Source organism: Protopterus annectens, chromosome 1.part1 (assembly GCF_019279795.1).
Source record: "Protopterus annectens isolate FY-2018-M chromosome 1.part1, PAN1.0, whole genome shotgun sequence".
NCBI lineage: Eukaryota > Metazoa > Chordata > Ceratodontiformes > Protopteridae > Protopterus > Protopterus annectens.
In genome coordinates, this window is record NC_056726.1 from 1,705,696,733 (window position 1) to 1,705,717,252 (window position 20,520).

Here is a 20,520-nt window from a genome sequence, read left to right on the forward strand (position 1 = left end):
CAGATGGAGGATAGGAGAGTCTAGATAAGACAAATGATTGGTGCCAGAACCATAGCCTAAACATAAGTGCAAAGAAATCCATTATCATATCCTTCAGGAAGTCAAATACCCCAGCAAATTACAACATCGATAGTATGCCCCTTAGAGTGGACTCAGAGGTGAGAGATCTAGGTACATAAATAGACAGTAGCCTAAACCACCATGTGGACCACAGTGGTGAGGAAATCCTTTTATGTAACACAACTTATAGGTAAAGGTATGGCATCCAGATCCAAGGAAATTATAGTCCCACTGAATTCAGCCCTCATTAGACCAATAATCGAGTACAGTGTGCCATTTGGCATGTAAATGACTAGGCACTTACAGCAGCTGTAGTGACCTCAGAGGTTCTGCACAAAGAAAATATAGGGTGTAAACAATTCGAACTATGCGGAGAGACAAAAATCCCTACCCCTTTGGAAAATGCAGGGTGTAAACAACATGAATTATGTGAGCAGACTAAAATTCATATCCCATTACTCTACTATTAGTTATTAAGGGGTGACCTATGCCTGACCTGCAAGGCTCAAATCCAACTCTGATAGAGCTGCTACACATCCACAAGTCAAACAGAACAAGTGTCACCCGATCTGGTGATCTAAACTTAGTCATTGACTCAAAGTAAACATGTTGGAGAGACAGATATGTGTCTCAGAGATTGCCCCTTCTTTGGAACAGACTTCCTATGCACATTAAACAGATTGTTTCTCTGGCCCTCTTCAAATGCAATTCAAATGAATGGATTGGGAATTGCAATTTCACACCTGGGATGGTGCCTATGGACAGGGGCATCTGTTAGATACACAATGCACAGGCACAAATCCATGCCATCCTCATGGCCCTACGGGCCATATAATGGGTAAAATCAGGTTATATTGGCTCGGCTTGTAAAGGCACTTAAGTCATTAGCCTAGCAATCTTCTATGAACCTATGAACTTTGAGGGTAAGAATGATTAGAGGGTAATATAAAGCAGGGGAGTTGTTAGGTTCAACCTCTTGCTGCAAAAAACTTTGAAGCCTTAACTCCTTCCCCTACTATCATGGTTGTTGGGTGGAGAGGCAATGGCTTCTGTATGGGGAAAACCCTTCCCCCTTTTTCCTAATGGACAATGTATAAGGTGAGTGGTTAAGACACTGCGCTGGGAAGAATTTATGGAAGTGAGAAGTTTGAATTTCATGCTGCTTGATAGTTGTAATAGGTGAGCAAAGTTAATGTGCATGTCTTGTGATATTTGTGTAACTAGAGTTAATACTTTTTATGATGTTGTGGTAATTTGATGTTCATACATTGTTATGCTTGTTTAATAGATGTGTGCTTCATATCTTATTGATGATGTTTCTTGATTTGTATTATTTAATAAAATGGTCACAGTGCAATTTGACTTGTTTATTATCAAGGCAGATTGAAGGCAAAACATGTTTTCTCATTCACTTTCATGACAACCTGCATTCTAATTGTTTGTGTGTTAACTATTTGTGAACTATATTTATAATAACTATTCACATCCATTCCAATCACCCAAGTCTTTTGTCTTTTGGTGTAATTTAAATAAATGCACACACAAACCACATAAAACAAGAAATGCTGTAAGGAATGACCATTTATTGGATATATAAGTGAATTCAAAAGGTCTACAGATAAAGTGGAACATGTAAAGAACTTTGGTTTCAACAGGTTAAACAATATTATGGTTATGCTCACTTATTAACATTCATTTATGTTACTGATCAACCCACGTTCTTATTTTTTCTAATGATATTGTACAGAGCAGCTTATGGTAAAGTACATTACAAACACTAAATGTAAATGATGAATAACAAATTAACCAACCTAAACTAGGTACAGAGCATTGTCATAATCTTGTGTTTATACAAGCTTCTCTACATATTACTTTTAATTCTGAAGATTGACTCCTCCAACCATTTATTCAGCAACTATAAAGGAAATCTCATGCAACTGTTATTCATTCCTTGTGACTGTAATAATAAGAAAATCTTTGAAAACAGTGCATGAAGCAAATTTCTCAAAATACTTTCAGAAAGAAAGTAGGATATATATCTAAAGCAAAGATGTTGTCCAAAAGATGGGATTAATTGATGGTGGTAGGAAAAGAAGATGCTGCTGTAAAATGATGGCAAGCTCATATGTGCATTTGGAGAAGGTGCTAACAGTACAGATTTCAGCATCTTTACCTTTTAAATATGTGGACATTTGGTAAATGCCTTTGGTGTTCATTATAGTAGCAGAAAACAGGGAGCACACAGAATCTGAGTAGCTTATGAAAAATTGTACATGGCAACCTTTTGATTAACTGCACAAAGCACATTTTAATTTAATTTCCTGAACATGTAATACTAGAACAAATACTCTTTAAAACTTTGACAGTCACTTAAACCTCTATTTTTTGTACACTAGTTTAGTGGCAGGAGAATTTCAAGGTATTTTCTTTTTCCTGTAGAAGAGAGCAGTATAAGCCAAAGAGTTTGTGTTAGTTTAAAAAAATCAGTAACATTAACTTATTTGCAAGATATTCACAGAATATTTAATTTGATAATTATGACATATTTTTTAAGCATGTCTTTATAATTGAAATAGAGCACTGCTAAATTTGAGCAATTAAATTGAAAACAACACATTTAAATCATGTTCTGCTTGAACCTAAACTATAGCTCTGTGCAAATTATAATCAAGCTGTCCTAGATGTTTCATTTTACAGTGTACTATGTCAGTCCAAGTGCCACAAAATTATTTTTCCTGTTACAGGTCTGTTCAACTTTTTTCCAATTTGATATATGGATGTGCTATATTTGTACACACACACACACACACACACACACACACACACACACACACACACACACACATCTATCTATATGTGTGTGTGGGGGGGGGTGAGATTAAACCTTTAAACATTATCAGGGCAGTGGAAATTGTCTATTGATTTCATTATTTTACTCAGATATTCTATACCCATTTTATATACATATCATTAAATAGCTATGGAATAAAGCATAATTTTGCACGAGGAAAATCAGAATCAGTTGTCAATATCTGCATCTTTTTTGTCACCTATCTCAACCATTTATTACAATTAATGTGCATATTTCCTGATTTATTAATGAAGCCAAACAATCAGTTTGAATTCAATGATTCCAGGAGTACTGCAAGTTCTGCAATGGTGCTATGACATGTTACACTGTAGCTTTGAGGCTAGATTTATGGCCTTCAGCATTGTTATATTGACTATATTGAAAACCTGAGAATGAAACCAAAATTATGGGAAAGGATAATCATTTTATTTCAGAGGAAGTGAAAAGCAGTTGAAAATTTCATCATTAAGATTTGTTGCATTCTTCCGAACATTACAGTGATGTCACCAGTAGGACGAATACTGCCAGAAGTGTCCACACTTTTGATGTCCTTGAGAAAGCTGGAAAATATGTTAGATAAAATTATAAACCATAACCCTTAGTAACCTAAGCAACAGTTTAATTTTACTATTGCCTCTTTAAATTCAAAGACAGAGAAAGTTTAAAATGTCACCTTAACAATGGTTAATATTTTTATAATACAGGGTTTTAATTTAATTAGCTATACACTTGCATGATGACAAAGCTAGACCAATTAATTAATTTAATGATAGCATATCAAATGTATAATGCATCAATATTTACTCATGTATCCATGGTTGCTGCTTAAAAGGTCAAATAAGGGCAAACATTAGTGGCAGAAGCTAACACGCCCATGAGATATAACTGCTTAGTAACTCAAACACCTGTCATATCTAGCTATTAAATAATATATTATTAAAGGCATTAGTTTATAAAATATAAATGAGAATGTTTGAAAATGTACTTGCATGATAATCATGTTCAGTCTCATCATATGGCAGTTCTATAGTATAGCTTTTATTAAACTTAATATGAGAGATAAACATTGCCATTTATACTCAGCTATGCAGAAAGAGATCTGTATGTAGTACAGCTTGTGTATTTACAGCTACCTAAAGGCAAATGTTAAAAAGATAGAGTGGCAAAGTAAAAAGTTGGCTGAGAATGTGATGGATAGACATGAAGATAGCTATAGAAACAAAAATACAGAAAGAAGAACAAATATAGATGGATAGATAGAGGGGTAGATAGATTAAATAGATGTATTTATATGAATATTGATAAAGGAGATAATTAAACAAAAAAAAAAAACTTATGTTACCAAAATCAGCAGATATTTTATTTAGGTACAGCATGATTGAAATGTATTTATACCCTGCCAGTTATTCCATTATACATACACTATCACCATTTTCAGGTTTTAGAACTCACATTTTAGTATCATTGTATTAAAAAAACAATTGAATAGTAAAGAAGAAACATTTGTACTGCAAATGCCATGCTACTCAGGGCACATTAGTTTATATATATTTTTTTCAATTATAGATGTTTCTAAAATAAATAGCTTTTAAAAAATGAGATATACTTGATGCTTTAACAATTGTGAATAACAAGAAAAGTTACTGAAACTATAAACTATTAAATCTATAATATTTTTTTTATTCTAGAAACCTGATTTAGTAGGAAGATTTCACCAAGGGAAATAAGTTATATGCTAGATGGATAAACTAATTGATTTTAGCTGATTAACTCTCTAACAGGTACAGAATGTAGAAATCAATTTTAAAAGTATGAAATATAAGTGAATCAAATTCCAGAGATCAAAATGAGAAAAAAAGATTCATCTCAAATTTCATACAGTGTTGAGTATTGAATAACATTTTGACTTATACGTTTGCTAGTGACGTGAACGTAATTTCTTTTGTTTTATTTTGGAAATACCTTTGGAAGTTTTTCAGAACATATTTCATCTACTCCATGGATGACAGAATGACAACTAAGTTTGCCTTTAGCATTTAAAAGCTGATGCTATGTATGCAGATACCTAAAAACCTTTCATGCCAGCCCCTTTCAATTGTTAGAATTGTGTAACAGGAATTATATCATCCTGTGTTTCTTGAGTACCTTTGTTTCTTCTTTTTGCTTTTCCTGGTTAGGGGTCGCCACAGCAAATCACCTGTCTGCTCATGATTGGCAGTGGAGTTTTTATGGTGTCGAGTTGCCAGCCTGGCACCCAACCTTCCACAGAAGGCACACACATGCACACACTCACACCTAGGGCCAATTTAGAGTGTCCAATGCACCTGTCTTTGGGAGGAAAATGGAGCACCCAGAGGAAACCCATGCAACCACAAGGAGGACATGCAGACTCCACACAGGAGGAACCCCAGCCGAGGATTGAACCGGAGAACCTCTTGCTATGAGGCGGCAATGCTAACTGCTGCACCACCGTGGCCGCCCACCTTTGTTTCAGGGTATTACAAAACAAATTAGTGAATCACCAGTATCCTCCACTACAGATCTCATCACCATGATATTTGTGCAAAAACTGTCTGCAAAACTACATGCAGTTTAGAAGGCCAGTGGTTAATATATCAAAAGTTCAGAACTTTACACCACATCTGTCTTATGCTGATGGTGCAGGCAACTCTGATACTGATTTAAGCTGATAACAAAAAACACCTGACCCTGTTGTTTTTTTAGACGCCAAAATGTTTTTTTAAAAAAACTGCCTCGTCTTTTTTAGTTTCTGCATACTATTATGACAACTACTACTACTAATAATAATATACATACATAAGTAGAACACTAACTTAGTAATATATCACCTTTACTCTTTTTTTCAAAACTTAACATGAATACTAAGGTCTGTTTACTTTATACTCATCCCCCATGTCATAAGACTAGGGAGGAGTCAGACAAGACTAAACAACCTATGACATGGAAGAGAGAAAACAAAAGGTCAATGTGCTTATGATCCATAATTAGATTGGGAGAACTGAGCTACCCTGGTAACATATATCTGGTAATCTCATCTCATTTAGATGTACCTCAACTTCACTGTCTGATAAAATAATCATGTGAAGTACTTCCCTAACTAGTTTTAATGTCACTAGACACTGAAATGTAGATATTATAGATTTTCTAGTCTTTTCTGGAAAGCAACATGCAATAATCATGGGTTAAGGTATTTCAGCTTTTACATTCAGACCAACAGTTCATTGGAGTCTATGTTTTGAATACAACTACATTTAAGGAAGGAAGGAGTAGAACCACAAACAAAATAATCTGTTAGAAAGGACCTGGAGCCCCCAGATATCAAAGTACTCATCTTAATGTAAAAAAAAAAAAAAAAAAAAAAAAAAGGATTGTTTTCATTTTATAGTGTACTACAACCATTAAACTTTAGAAGACAATTTTATCCCAGTACCAAAAGTGATTTGCCTGAAAAGGCACTAGAAGGATATGTATTCCTTTATTTTTCTCTCTTTATAGACATTCTCATTCAAAACTGGACTACATAGGTTAGAGTAATAGAGGCCTGAGTGCAAACAAGATTACCTGAGTTCAGTTAGTGGCTTGGATGTTGGAGCAGCCTTGCAGCAGATGGAAAGGAGCTGCAATTGTCAGCTCACAATTCCAGGACAGAGGATGAGGTTACTCCCTATGACCTGGCCAATCTACCAGTCTTGGGGGTAGTGCTATGATTACATGTCAGATGGCTGTAGAATTTGGCATAGACAGACTAGAGCACATAGGAACTATGTTGGTGATGATTGCAATAGAATTGGGCATAGACAAAGACTGGAACTAACAAATACTATGCTGGAGGTGATGCTCATGATGTTAACAGCTCTGCCTCAGTTAGGATAGGCAAAAACAATCTACCATGTTACTACATTGATGGCATCACTATGTGGCTTCCTGAACTTCTTTCTGTCCTGTTCCACCTTTTGCTCAAACATAGATGTAGTCCTGCTGCTTCCTCCTTCAGGACCTACCTCAACTGTGCAGGGATTCCCCCTTAGGAGTTTCAGGTTTGAAGTGACAAGTCATGCAGGTATCATGAATAGGTTAGAAAGGAAGAGTTGAATGGAACTAAAAGACATGGCTGGTGGTCACACACACACACACACACACACACACACACATATATATATATATATATATATATATATATATATATATATATACACACACACACACACACACATATATATATATATAGATATAGATATATATATATATATATATATATATATATATATATATATATATATATATATATATATGGGTTTACTACACATTACCAAAAACCCACAATACCGACGCCCATAAACCCGAGACCAAATACCCGAAAGACTACAAGACCGACGGACCACAAGCACGAAATTCAAAATCGCAAATGTTTGAAACACATACAGTGCACACATACACAAATACACAGCTTCCCCCCAAAATCAAATGAATAAACTTACACTATATTTAAGCAGGAAGGCAAGCTCCCCTGCATCCCCCCCATATGGGGGGCTTCTCCCCCCACACCCCCTACTTTAATATTCTAACTCTGAGATTGCACAAACACACACACAAGACAAACTCACACCCAGACATTACAGTCCCTCACACACACACACCACAGTCACAACACACACTAAAGCCCCTCACAAACACACCTACACACAGATACTTAGCTGAACCACAACACCAGAAGTGCTAACTCAAAATCTCCGAACATCGGGATTATGAAATTTGCGCTTCTGGTCTTGCGATCATCTGGTCTTTCGGTATTCTGATCTCAGGATTCCGAGCTTCGGTAATATGAGCATATATATAAATATATATATATAAATATATATATATATATATATATATATATATATATATATATATATGTATATATATGTATATATATATATATATATATATATATATATACACACACACACACACACACACACACACACACACACACACACACACACACACACACACACACACACATACACACACACACACACATACATACACAAAACACATATACACACAAGATAATCATTCTGAAAATAAGATTAGGAAAAAAAATGTTAGAAAATCAGACGAGAGAAGAAGAGACTGAGCGATACAGAGAGAAAGAGAAATATCCCAGATACTATACAGATGGAAGAGGAAGAAGTGTAGCTGTGAAAAAGTATTAAAAGAAAGAAAGAATGAAAGGTGACATAGAGACTGTACACCTGAAATGGAAATGTACTGGTAGATAATGTCTGAAGGAAAATTCAAGGATTTGACAAGAAGAAGAATAAATGGAAGAGATCTTTTTTCAAGAATGAGATGTGTGTAGAACAGCCTGGTATATAAGAAAAATCTGATGCTTTCACAGAATTAAAATGTAACTTTTACTGACAAATGTGGAACGGATGTGCATGAAACAAGTGATGCAATGGGATGTGGGTGAGCATTCCAAATGAGTAGATGTAGATTCATTCCTGGTTCCTTTTATAAACTACTTCTTTGGTGGTGATGAAAAGCAAGTATAGGTCATTAATCACTGAGAAGTCAGAACATCAGACATGGGGGAATATAACTATTTGTATAGTGGAATATTGGACAGACACACAACTATTATGAGTGAGTCAAGCCATGGACTCCAGTCACTGCTGGAATGTGGCAGCCAGAGGACTATAACTAAATGCAATGAACTAGTAATAGGCTCACTTTTCTCAGTGTTTGACTCTCACCCTCCAAAAGGAATAAATGGGCCTCTTTGCTGCTGCCTTGTTGAAACAGATAATCCTAATATTACTGATGAGAGTAAGGCTTGATTGTGATGAGGAGCAGTTTTTTTTTTTACCAGCATCACAGCAATAATTAGACTGGTGTTTCTGTTTCACTTGACTAAGGGAATGATACAGGGGTAACCCGAAGTCTGACACCAACTGTACTTGGTAATATATTAGTCACATTGACCGCTGAAGTGGTGGGCAGCCATGTTGGTGCAGGAGTTAGTGTTGCCGCCTCACAGCAAGAGGTTCTTTGGTTCGATCCTCAGCTGGGGTGCCTTCAGTGTGGAGTCTGCATATCCTCCCTGTGGTCACATGGGTTTCCTCCCATATCCCAAAGACATGCTGTAGGTGGATTGGGCACTCTAAATTGCCCCTAGGTGTGAGTGAGTGAGTGTGTGCCTTCTGTGGAAGGTTGGGTGCCAGGCTGGCAACTCGACACTGTAAAACACCACTGCCAATCATGAGCAGACAGGTGATCCACTGTGGCAACCCCTAACTGGGAAAAGAAGAAGAAGATTGACCTCTGAAGAGGTAAAACTAAATAAAAGGGACTGTACGAAGCAGAAGTAGGGGATAATAAACACAGTCTGAAGAGTAAGTTATGGCATGCCAAAAAATAACATGTTCTTATTCTGTCTGGTTAGGGAATAAACCTTGAAGATGAAAGCTACAGATTAGCAATGTCAAAGCCTTTCTATATGCTGCTGTGAATGCAACAGGAGCTGCATTGTAAAGCAGCCTACTGTACATGTAGCACATTCAAAAATTAGCTTTTGTAATTTGCATTAATTTTTACAGAAATAGATCTGGCAAAAACATTACCTCTATAATTTAGAATCACTACAGATATTTTTAAAAGATTGTTAGTATATGCTGTGCTTTTGTGCCTGCTGACAATCAATTCTCTCCCTCTAAGTTCTGTGCCGTCATACTGGGAGGTCTATAGAGTTAGGACGTGAGCTAGTGTGGGGGGGGGGGTCACATTGGCAGCCAGGTAGGGGATCTATTCCTTTGTTTGTAGTAAAGCCTCCTATGTCCTCCCTGTGGGTATGCATACTGCTAACCACACTCTAGTGAGGGCTTTTTTACTGACATTCAAAATACCAAGCCGACACCTATGATCCTGGTCAAGCCTTTATTTATTGCTTCCATTCTTCCCTTCCCAACTCTTTGAATCCTAACCTACGAGTCAAATTGTATCATCTGTGTTTTAGTCAAGGATCATCCCTCTACAACACAAGACCACAAATTATTTTGTTTATCTTTGTTAACCATGTAGGTGGAATACTCCTTACCCCCCTTTTAGCCATGAATCAAAGACACAATGGATTAACTTACAATAACAGATAATTACTTTGACGTAGATGCATTTGTATTTATAGTAATTTGACATGTTTAGTCACCAATAAACAAAGTATGAAACAAATATATACTGTTGACAGTTTAGCAAAGTTTTCCAGCTACATTGAGTAATAAAACTATCATTTACAAATTATGGAGTAGCAGACTATTTTAGCACTTACCTGAAGAAGAAGAATATGCAGAAACTGGAAAAAAAGGAAATAAATATTAATATTCAAAAAGCAATTTAGGATGTTTCTGTCTGAATCTTTATTTGCTTAATTAAAAATCTTTAGATGTCATTCTGTACTAATGACTGATGAATAAAACACAGCAAATGAGTTACTGCTTCTGCAAATTTTTAAAGCAAATCCCATCTTCTATCCTTTTATCAAATCTAATTGAATAGGTGCATCACAGTGTGGTAGCAGTATTTGATGTAAAATGCAATACTTTGGGTGAAATTCCGGAAGAGATAGTGCAGAAGCCATCATGCTAATCATTTCAGATTCTTAGACCACAACTGCCCTTATACCAAGGTTTTCCCCTCATGAGGGCCTCAGTGTGGAGGGCAGTCTCTCAAGCAGAGCTGCATGACTTTGTCTCTCTTTGCCACCTTACTAAACTCTGTTAAACCTAAAGCAGCCCATGCCCTATCCCTGCACCTTATGTCAGAAAAAATCCTTTCTGTAACATAACTCTGCACAAGTCAAGCTTGGACACGCACCACATTTTATTATTTATTTTATTTTACATTTGTTGACCGGGCTAGTCTAGCTGGATATATATCCGTTTACAGTAGAGGCCCGGGGAGAAAAGCTCCAGTACAGTTACAATTACAGTGATGAATATAAATAAAGCAAAAATATTTAACAATACATCAAAGATTTTCTACATAGTTTTCTAAATGGTACAAGAGAGGCAAGGCAATAACATTTCAGAAACTTATCAGTCTTACATTTCAAGAGAGAATAACAAATAAATTTAAAATGTACAAGTCTAGTTCTACTAGTAACATAGTAGGATATATAAAAAAAAAACTAAGGATAGAATAATTTAAGGCATAACTTAAGATTAAATCTCATCTCCAGAGAGGCATCAGGTAGGGGCTTAGTGAGAAGATAAAAAAATTTAGTTGTATTTAGAATATGTTTCAGTCAGGATTGGTACAGGGACATAGCCAATGTGAAATAAGATGTTCTTTGATTTGTTTTTTGAATAGAGTGGTAGACCCAAGACTAGTTATATTCTGAGGGAGTTGATTCCATATTTTACCAATGGAATTAGAAAATATAGCATCTCCAGCTTTATTGTATGATTTAGTTATGGATACAAGGAACTTATTTGCTGAACGAAGTGTAGTTAGGTTCTTGTATGGAGAAATGAGGTATGCTAGGCTGGGAGTATTTTAGGGGAAATGAAGGGCTTTATGAATAATGAGTAATTGTTGATACAATAGGTGGTTATTAAGTTCTAGCCAGTTTAGTTGTTTAAGGTTGTGACAATGGTGAGTTCTGAAGGGTGTAGCATTAATGAATCTGGCTATACTGTTATAACAGGTAGAGAGTTTGTTGATGTTATTTTTAGAGAGTGTGGTAAATATAGTTGAAGCATAAAAAAGGGTGGAAAGTAGGTGGGTTTGTGCAATAGTTTTCCTGGCTGCTGGGTTCAGGAAGGATCTAATTCTATAGAGTGTCCCAATTTTTTTATTAACAGCTTTAATAGAAGTGTTAATTTGTTCCTCAAAGTTCAGATGGTTATCAATGGTTACACCTAATAGCCTAGTAGTTTTTTCAGGGTTTATACAGGTGGCATTATTAGAGGGGATAGTAAAGAAAGGTGTAGGAGATTTATTTGTGGGAGTAAAGAGCAGTAGCTTTGTTTTTGGGGTTAAGGAGGAGGCAGTGCTGCATAAACCATATTTCAACATTATGGAAGGTTGTTTGGGTGATGGACTGGAGAGAGGGAATATCTGTATCTGAGCAGATCAAAGTTGAGTCATCTGCATATTGGATGCAGGTTGCTTGTGGCACATTCAGATAAAGATCATTGATAAATAATGAGAAAAGAAGGGGTCCAAGGATAGAGCCTTGTGGAACTCCGATATTTACAGGGAGTAAGGATGATAGGTTATTTTCCCAAAGCACTGCTTGTTGCCTGTTCTCGAGATAGCTTCTAAACCACTGTAAAGAGTGTGAGCTTAGAGGAAGGTTGTTCAGTTTTTCAAGAAGTATGTTATGGTTAACCATATCAAAGGCTTTTGATAGGTCTATAAATAGTGCAGCAGAGAAATGGTTAATATTACGATTTTTATTGATAGAGTCAGCAAAGGAGAGTAGGGCAGTTGTAGTACTGTGGTGTGGCCTAAAACCATGTTGACAGTCGGCTAGAAGTTTGTTTTGAAGAAGGTAGTCAAGAAATTGTTTGTGTATGCACCTTTCCATTATCTTTGCTAATGGGGAGAGTAAGGCAATAGGGCGATAGTTGGATATTTCAGAGGAAGGGCCACCTTTATGAAGGGGAATTATATGAGAAATTTTCCAAATGGTAGGGATTTTCTTTTCAGAGATGGTTCTGTTTATCAGTATAGATATTGGGAGATAAATAGCTTTTGCAGCTATTTGTAAGAATTCGGATGGGAGTTTGTCTGCAGATGGAGTGCAAGGCTTTAGTTTTAATAAAAGCTTATATATGATTGATGAAGAGACAGGTTGGATTTGAAAGGCATTAGTAGAGGCTGTTGAGTTATTATGTGGGGAGGCTATGGGTGTTGGTAGGGAGTTGGCTAGGATAAGAATAGTTTCTGTAAAGTAGTTATTAAAGGCGTCTGGGATTTGTATAGAGGAGTTAGGGTTTAATCCTGTAGGAGCAGGAGTAGGAGAATGCCCAGGTTTTAGAAGTTTATTAATGCCTGACCAAAATTTTTGTGGGGTATTTTGAGTAGTATTTTGAAGATGAATATAAAATTCCTTTTTATCGCTAAGAGTGTATTTCTTGGTAGTATTTCTTAACTGTTTATATAGGAGATGATCAGCTGGAGATTTTGTAGCTCTCCATTTGGCCCAGATTTTATTTCTCAAGATCATTCTTTCTTTTGTTAGCTTAGCCACGGGGCAGTTTTGGCTCTTATCCTGGTGGTGTGAAAAGGAGCGTGATAGTCAAGGATCTGCAGAAATTTAGTGTTAAAATAAGAAACTGCTTCATTAAGTTCAAGGTTTGATAAAGGTGACCAGTCACATGCTTGTAATTCATTAAGGAAGTTATCAGGGTTGAAAAATCTTTTTGAGCGGCATGTTTTTAGTTTATGCTTATTAGGAATGTACAATTTTTGTCTGATAACATAAGTAAGAATATGATCACTAATACTATCAGGAAGCGTCCCAGGAGTATAGTTGTTAGGGGTATTATTTATTAGAATCCAATCTAGAATTGTTTCTTTCATATTAGGTTTATGGATTCTAGTTGTAGTTGTAATCAATTGAGAGTAACCATAGAGATTAATATGGTTAGTAGGTTTTTGGGCTATACAGGTATTCCAGTCAATGTTAAAATCACCAAGTATAATGGTTTCTTGGGGTAGTAGGTTAGTAAGAGAACTGAGTAAGTTTTCTAAGATTAGGGTATTATTACCAGGGGGAAGATACATGCAAATTATATAGATAGCTTTGTTGTCATTAATCTGTAGTTTGACTGATAAAATTTCAGATTTGGGGCCTGTTAATGGAAGTTCCTTGCATTGTGTAATTTGTAGGTGAGATTTATAGAGAATGGCTATCCCGCCACCTTTTTTCTTAGTTCGGTCATTTCTAAGTATGTTGTAGCCAGGAGGGGTGATTTCATGGTCAGGAGTAGAGGGTTTTAGCCAAGTTTCTGTTATACATAATATGTCAAATGAATGCAAGTCAAGGAGAGCATGAAGATGGTGAATTTTGTTATTAATACTTCTGATGTTAATATGAGCTATAAAAAGGGAATTGGTTGCTCTAGTACCTTCAACACTAGGGGGAGAAGAGTTAATATTATGGGTAAAGTTGCTTAGGGTAGAGGGTCCAGGATTAGGATGAATGTCGCCATGTGAGAGGAGTTGAAGATGGTATTGAGATAGTATTTTAAGAAGTTTGAGGCACGTATTAGGGGGTTTTTGTTAAAATGGAAGGTTATGTGAGATGCCCTATGATATTTTGGCAGTATATAGTTAGAAGAATAGGTAATGTTGCTGTGTTTAAGGGTGCTTAGGAAAGAGGAAGGTAAGGTTTGATTTAGATGAGGGTTATGCTCATATAAAGTATTAATTTGTAGAGAGGTGATATAGTATGATAAGGATAGAGAGGTTAAAGCAGTAGTGGAGAGAAGGGTGTAGGTGAGAAAGGCTATGACAGTTGAAGACATGGTAGTGAAGAGTTAAACAGAGAATCTAGACTAACTTGTTAAGGTATCAGTAATTAAGGACAAGTGGGATTGACAACAGAATGAAAGGAATGGCTAAACAGATAATACAATATATAGAAGTTAGGCCGGAGATAGAAAGAGTTAGACAGATAAGAGATTACTAATAGTTCTATAGTAGATGAAAAAGTAAACTAAGGTGTGGAGATGTAAAAGGATAGGGGAGTGGTTTAGTACAAAGGAGGGGATAGGGTAGGAGCATAGGGGGTGTGACTAGTGAGGTATAAGTTAAGGAACCCTAGGGGTGGGTGGGATATGGGGGTAGGGAGGGGAGCGGAGCGGGGCACAAACAAACACCTTGTGCGAGAGCAGAGGAGAACAATCAGCAAGGGGATGCCCAGGGGGAATATGCTGGAAGCAAGAAGTGGGTTAGTGAAACTAGAAGCAATGAGAAAAGAAGTTCAGAGAAAACAGTTTCACTAGGAGATGGTTATAGGCAGGCAATACTACAAGAGGAGAAGAAACAGTCAGGCCAGATAGTGATAACCGTACAGCAGGTAAGGAAGGAGGAGAACCTAGGCTATTGTCAATAGAGAAAGCAAGTTCTTCGGGTAGGAGGAGGGGAATAGAAGTATGTACTAGAGTAGAAAATAATATAAGGGTAATACAGTTCAACTAGTTATCAATAAAAGAGAGGAGGCAGAGTATGGGGTAGGCAGTATAGCAGGCAGGTGGGGGGGGAGGTATGGCTGCTGGCGTAGGCTGGTAGAAGTCTGGTCAATGTGTCAGGAGAGGATAACCAGAAAATAACAAAACCAGCTCATAAGAGATGATTATATAATAAAAACATACAATATAGCTTTAGTTTGGTGTTGTCCAGATTAAAAGTTTTCCAAGGTATTAAGGAAACCCAGGCAGGTAGAGGCGGGTGGAAAATTGCAGTCTTAGGAGTCCAAACAGAGCTCTTCCTGGAGTTGAGAGGGGAAAAAATACCCTAAACCAGCTAAAAAAGGATAAATAAAAGACACAAGAACAATATGATTATAGGTTATAGATAAAACAGTTACACTAATCTACACAGAATATTTCATTGCATGACAAGACATCTAGGTAGAAAAAAGGCACATTAAATAGGTAACTTAAAAATACAGTTGAGAAATATATCCAGCAAATGCACAAATAAGCAGTTTAGAATCAGGATAATGCCTCTATCTCTAAACATAAGTCAGCAGCAAGCGTTAAGTCAATATAACAGGAATCATTCTGAGGGTAGAACAAGATACCCAGCACATAATAGTAATTACACTAAAATTGCAATATTCAATATCGGCCAGACAGACAAACCAACAATATCAAGTCTAAATGTGGTAGGCAAGTATAGTATTCACTCAAAGTATAGCACAGTCTAATAAGGCCAGAAAGGTCTGTCTACAAGAGTCCAGAGGAACAAACGACGTTGCCAATATTTCCAAACTCAGGCGTACATTAAACTCGCAAAAAACATGGCCACGACAGAATTAGCAGCAAAGAAAAGCAAACTACATATCTACCCACTGACTTGAGTAAAGGAAACACTGCTCATATTGAAACCAAATATAGGATAGCAAGAAACTCAAGTAAATAGCCTTTCATATAATGCGCGGGGTTTTCTGAAACTACGCCATACTAAGTTTCAGATCCCTCTAGCACGTGGTACTATGCAAAGAACCAAGCAAAAATCCCAGAAAGCACAGAAGAAAGGCAATTAAAACAAGTCCCTCAGGGTAGTTATCACATGCTCCAACACACACACACACACACACACACACACACACACACACACACACACACACACACTATCACACAGTTTTTCCACCCTTACTTTAACCTTAATACACAAACTCAAGCACAGAAATATCTATGCACTTAAACCCATAAATGATTGCACACATACTCCTAACCTCGAATGCTGAAACTTTTGGTATATCTGAAAGCTTCAGCATTAACAAAAGAAACCCCACTTATACTTACCTGGCAGAAAACATCCCCATTCCTTTGACAAATGCAGAGCTTAGCCAATAGTGAGACATTCAACTAGTATGATAAGTACAGCATACTTTGAAACAAAAACTATGGATGTGTGTCAGTTCCATGACTGACATGAACCACAGAGTAACACAAATTTTAGATCAAAATATAAAATATAAGAAAAGAATAAACAAAAAAAGAAAAAAGAAAACTTTCATTACTTTTTTTTTTGCAGGTGAGAAGCAGTCCTGTACCCCATTGATGGGTGCTGCATCTTCCACTCAGAAGCATAAAAAGGTGGGGTGAGAGGGGCAATTGCCTGGGAGCAAAGTGTTGGGAGCGTGATTTCAGCCATCCAACATTCTGTTTGTTTTTTTTTTTCTTTGTTTTGATCTTCAGCTGAGTAGCTACCTGGGGGGTGGTTATAGGTGTAATTGTAATAACCTGATCACTACAATGCTTGTTTTGTTTTGTTCTTTTTTTTTTTTTTTTGCTCTATAGTGGAAGATCTAGCTGGGGTGAGTGTGGATGTAAATGTAATAATCCAATGGTTACAATGTAGCCACTGGGTTATTACAGTGAAGTGTTTTATTTACTTATTTATATTTTACTCTTCAGTGGAAGAGATGGCTGGGGGGTTGGACATAACTATAATAATCTGATTACTAGAATGTTAGAATGTAGCAATCAGGTTGTTACAGAAAAGTGCTTTTTTTTGCTTTTCAATTGAAGAGACACCTAGGGTGGGGCATTGGCTTGGGGAATTTGATTCAGCCAATTACAACTCTGCCTCCACATCCCCTGCTACTTATATATATCAACTATTTGATTACATAAGAGCACGGAAAGGGAAAACTTCCACTCCCTGCTGCACTGCAATCTTGCACACATTCAAGTCAGCTAAGCCAACAGCACTAATGCACAAAACATTCAATATTCTGAACATTCAACAGAAGTGACTGCAACCATAGATAAGTGTGTGTGTGTGTGTGTGTGTGTGTGTGTGTGTGTGTGTGTGTGTGTGTGTGTGTGTGTGTGTGTGTGTGTGTGAATCATATGATAAAAATGTTACACAAACAAACCATTAAAATCCCAGTAAACCTACAGTTTTCAATGTGTGATATATTCATTCTCCTGTAGTGGATGCCCATGAGATATATGCAAATGACCCCTTAAGGACATTATGTGTTTTAGCTACATGGCTTCTGTATGCCTATGATGTTTTAAATTTTGTGTTTAGATTCAGACCAAAAAAAGCCAAAATCCACTAGCTGTAGACATGCATGTTTCAAGCTTTTTGTTGATTCACCAGCACAACACAAGTGGTAAATATGGCTAAACTTAACCAACACAGGGTCTTTAAACACAGCTGGCACCCATAAGCATGAAGGTACCTGCAACATATCCCAAATAACATCCAAACCAAAGGGTGAAAAAGTCATACAGATAAACCTGTCAGTGTATTGAGGTGACATAATCACTATTTAAATGTTTTTTAATTGTCAAGTGATTTTAATATCTGTAGTTGATTGAATTGCTTTCTATTTAAAAGTTTGCCTGCTTTCTTACTTTTATTATGTTCTGATGAAGCAGTATTGTACAATGTGAAAGCACTTGCCTGTGCTTTATTAAAGGTAGTTGCTCATACACTGTGGCAGCCTGGAGTTTCCTTTGCTTTGAAACCATTCAGTAAAACTATAAGAGAAACTCAGCCAAGCTTGAGTTATGACTGCATGATACCTTAAACCTCCTTTAATGGAGGCTCATGGGATATATGCAAATGACCCATTAAGGACATCAACTGTTTTAGCTACAAAGCTTATAAATGTCCATAACTTTTTTTTTTAGTTTTTAAGTTTTTATGGTTACATTCAGACCAATAAATCCAAACCCTACCAGTTGTTTTTTTTCTTGAATTTTTTTATATGCATCTCTCTATATCTATGTATTTATATACATGTATAACTATCAATATTGATATAAATATATGTGAGTTGACTGAAATTCATCAACTATATCTTTAGACGACATCATTTAGTCAACTAAACAGACAGTCAACAGGTATATGAGACTGCACAATTCTCGTGGTAGGGAAATATTTCCTTTCCCTGCGATTGTGCGATCACTGAGTAAGTATTTATAATTAGTAGGGGGCATGAGAGGGGGTTTTGCCTCCCCATGGAGGGTTCTACATGGCTTGTCCTCTGCAAAAAATGTTTTATTATAAATTTTTAATCTGATGTTTTGCATACACTGGGATTGTTGATCAGCGTATACATAGTAATGTGCTGACATTTGCAAAGTTTGCATTTTGTTGTTTAATTTGTAAACATCAGTATTTGTGTGTTTTATTAAACTTCAGTACACCAATATGTGAAACTGTAATTATCCATCAACTATATGATACTACAAAATGTCAAGTTAATTACAAAGTAAAAAAAAAATTATGTTGTCAGGACCCAGGTAGGATGTGATGTGTTTAGAAGACTGAAGTCAGAACATTTAAAACATATTTTAATGATAATTCGTAACATTTTCATGCTGAACAGAATTGACAAATAAAAACTATATCTTGAGTTATTCAGTACAACTGTAGCTCACATTTTTGTACATGCAAGTAAAAACAAACAGTGACATAAAAGTGGATTAAAATAAACACTTTTTTTCCTATCGATTTTCAAACATATGTATGTATATTATATTTGGAATGTATATATCTAAATGGTGTGAAAGTCTGATACACTATCACTGACTTTCTTCAAAGCATTAATTCTATAGTTCAAGACTAAACACAAGAATAAAAAATTAAGCAAACCAAAAAAACAAACATACCGTCTCTTTTTAGTTCAAAAGGACCTGAAGTAATATTAGTGCTGGCCTCAATAATGGGCTGACTTCCAACTTTGCTTCCACAGTTCTGTGAGCAAAAAAGTACACGTTATACTCAATTTCCTCCTATATATCTGTAGTTTGAGAATGTGCATGTATCACAGCATACAGTCTTTCAAATCATCAACAATTAGCAATTTGTATGTGTATAAAAAAGTGTAACTTCATTAGTTTGGTACATGAAATTAACAAAGGACTATATTTACTGCACAAAGAACATATTCCAACAATGGGAAAGTAATTTCAATGAGAAATTTTAAAGGAAATGGCTTGTCATCAATAGTATAGCACACTCCATAGCCTTACCATTTGTTAAAAATACTGTTTAACAGTCACAGCACCATTAGAATCAGAGTGGCATCTTGGAAAATGCTATTATTCATGCCCAAAATTATCCATTTTAAAGCACACTGAAGTTTAATTGTTAGATGTTATGCTAAATAAGTGTAATCATAATGTCAGTGCTTAATGTGTAACTGCTGTAATAATTCAAGTTAAGGACAGGACGATAATACACCTGCCATTTAATTAGAGTGTTTTTTTTTTAAACCACAGTTTGATTTTTAATGATTTAGTTAAAGGTGAGAGGAAAAATAGAATCAAACAGCATTAGCAAAATGGAATGTTAATATTATTGGATTCTCATAAGTGGCTAGCTATAAAACTGTTCTAGTTTTCTAATACCCTGTTATTGATATTCCAACTAAACAGTTTCATTGTGTCATAATAAGGTAACAGTAAATGTCTGTCAAGCTCAATTAATGTATTTTGGTGTGTGTGTGTGTGTGTGTGTGTGTGTGTGTGTGTGTGTGTGTGTCTCTCTCTCTCTCTCTATAAATATATATATATATATATATTTATATATATAGTATATATATATATATATATATATATATATATGTGTGTGTGTGTGTGTGTGTGTACAGACATATATTGTTTACATAGTAGTAGTAGTTGATTAAACCTAAAACTGACCTCTGTTTTTGTAAAAATGCTTTGGTTGACAGAACAGATGGTTACTAGTTGTGGAAGACTGGACAGTCCCTGTGTTTAGGGAATACATCTTTTAAGTAGGAACTGTGTGCCTCCACAGTTGAAATAAATAATTAGCAGGGGGTGGGGAGCACAGATCCCCAATTGTGAGGCTACAGGAGGCATGACTCCTTGCAAGAACGCTGT

General features: G+C 36.1%; 1 long non-coding RNA gene across 1 annotated transcript; it reads right to left on the reverse strand.

Annotated features, from left to right (window-relative positions):
• Nucleotides 1-1,623: 1,623 nt before the first annotated feature.
• Nucleotides 1,624-19,370, reverse strand: LOC122814057. The gene is made up of 3 exons (XR_006366780.1): nucleotides 19,285-19,370; nucleotides 10,242-10,265; nucleotides 1,624-3,471 (listed from the first exon to the last, which is right to left on the reverse strand). It is a non-coding gene; the product is annotated as an uncharacterized LOC122814057 (long non-coding RNA).
• Between the last annotated feature and the right edge of the window lie 1,150 nt (nucleotides 19,371-20,520).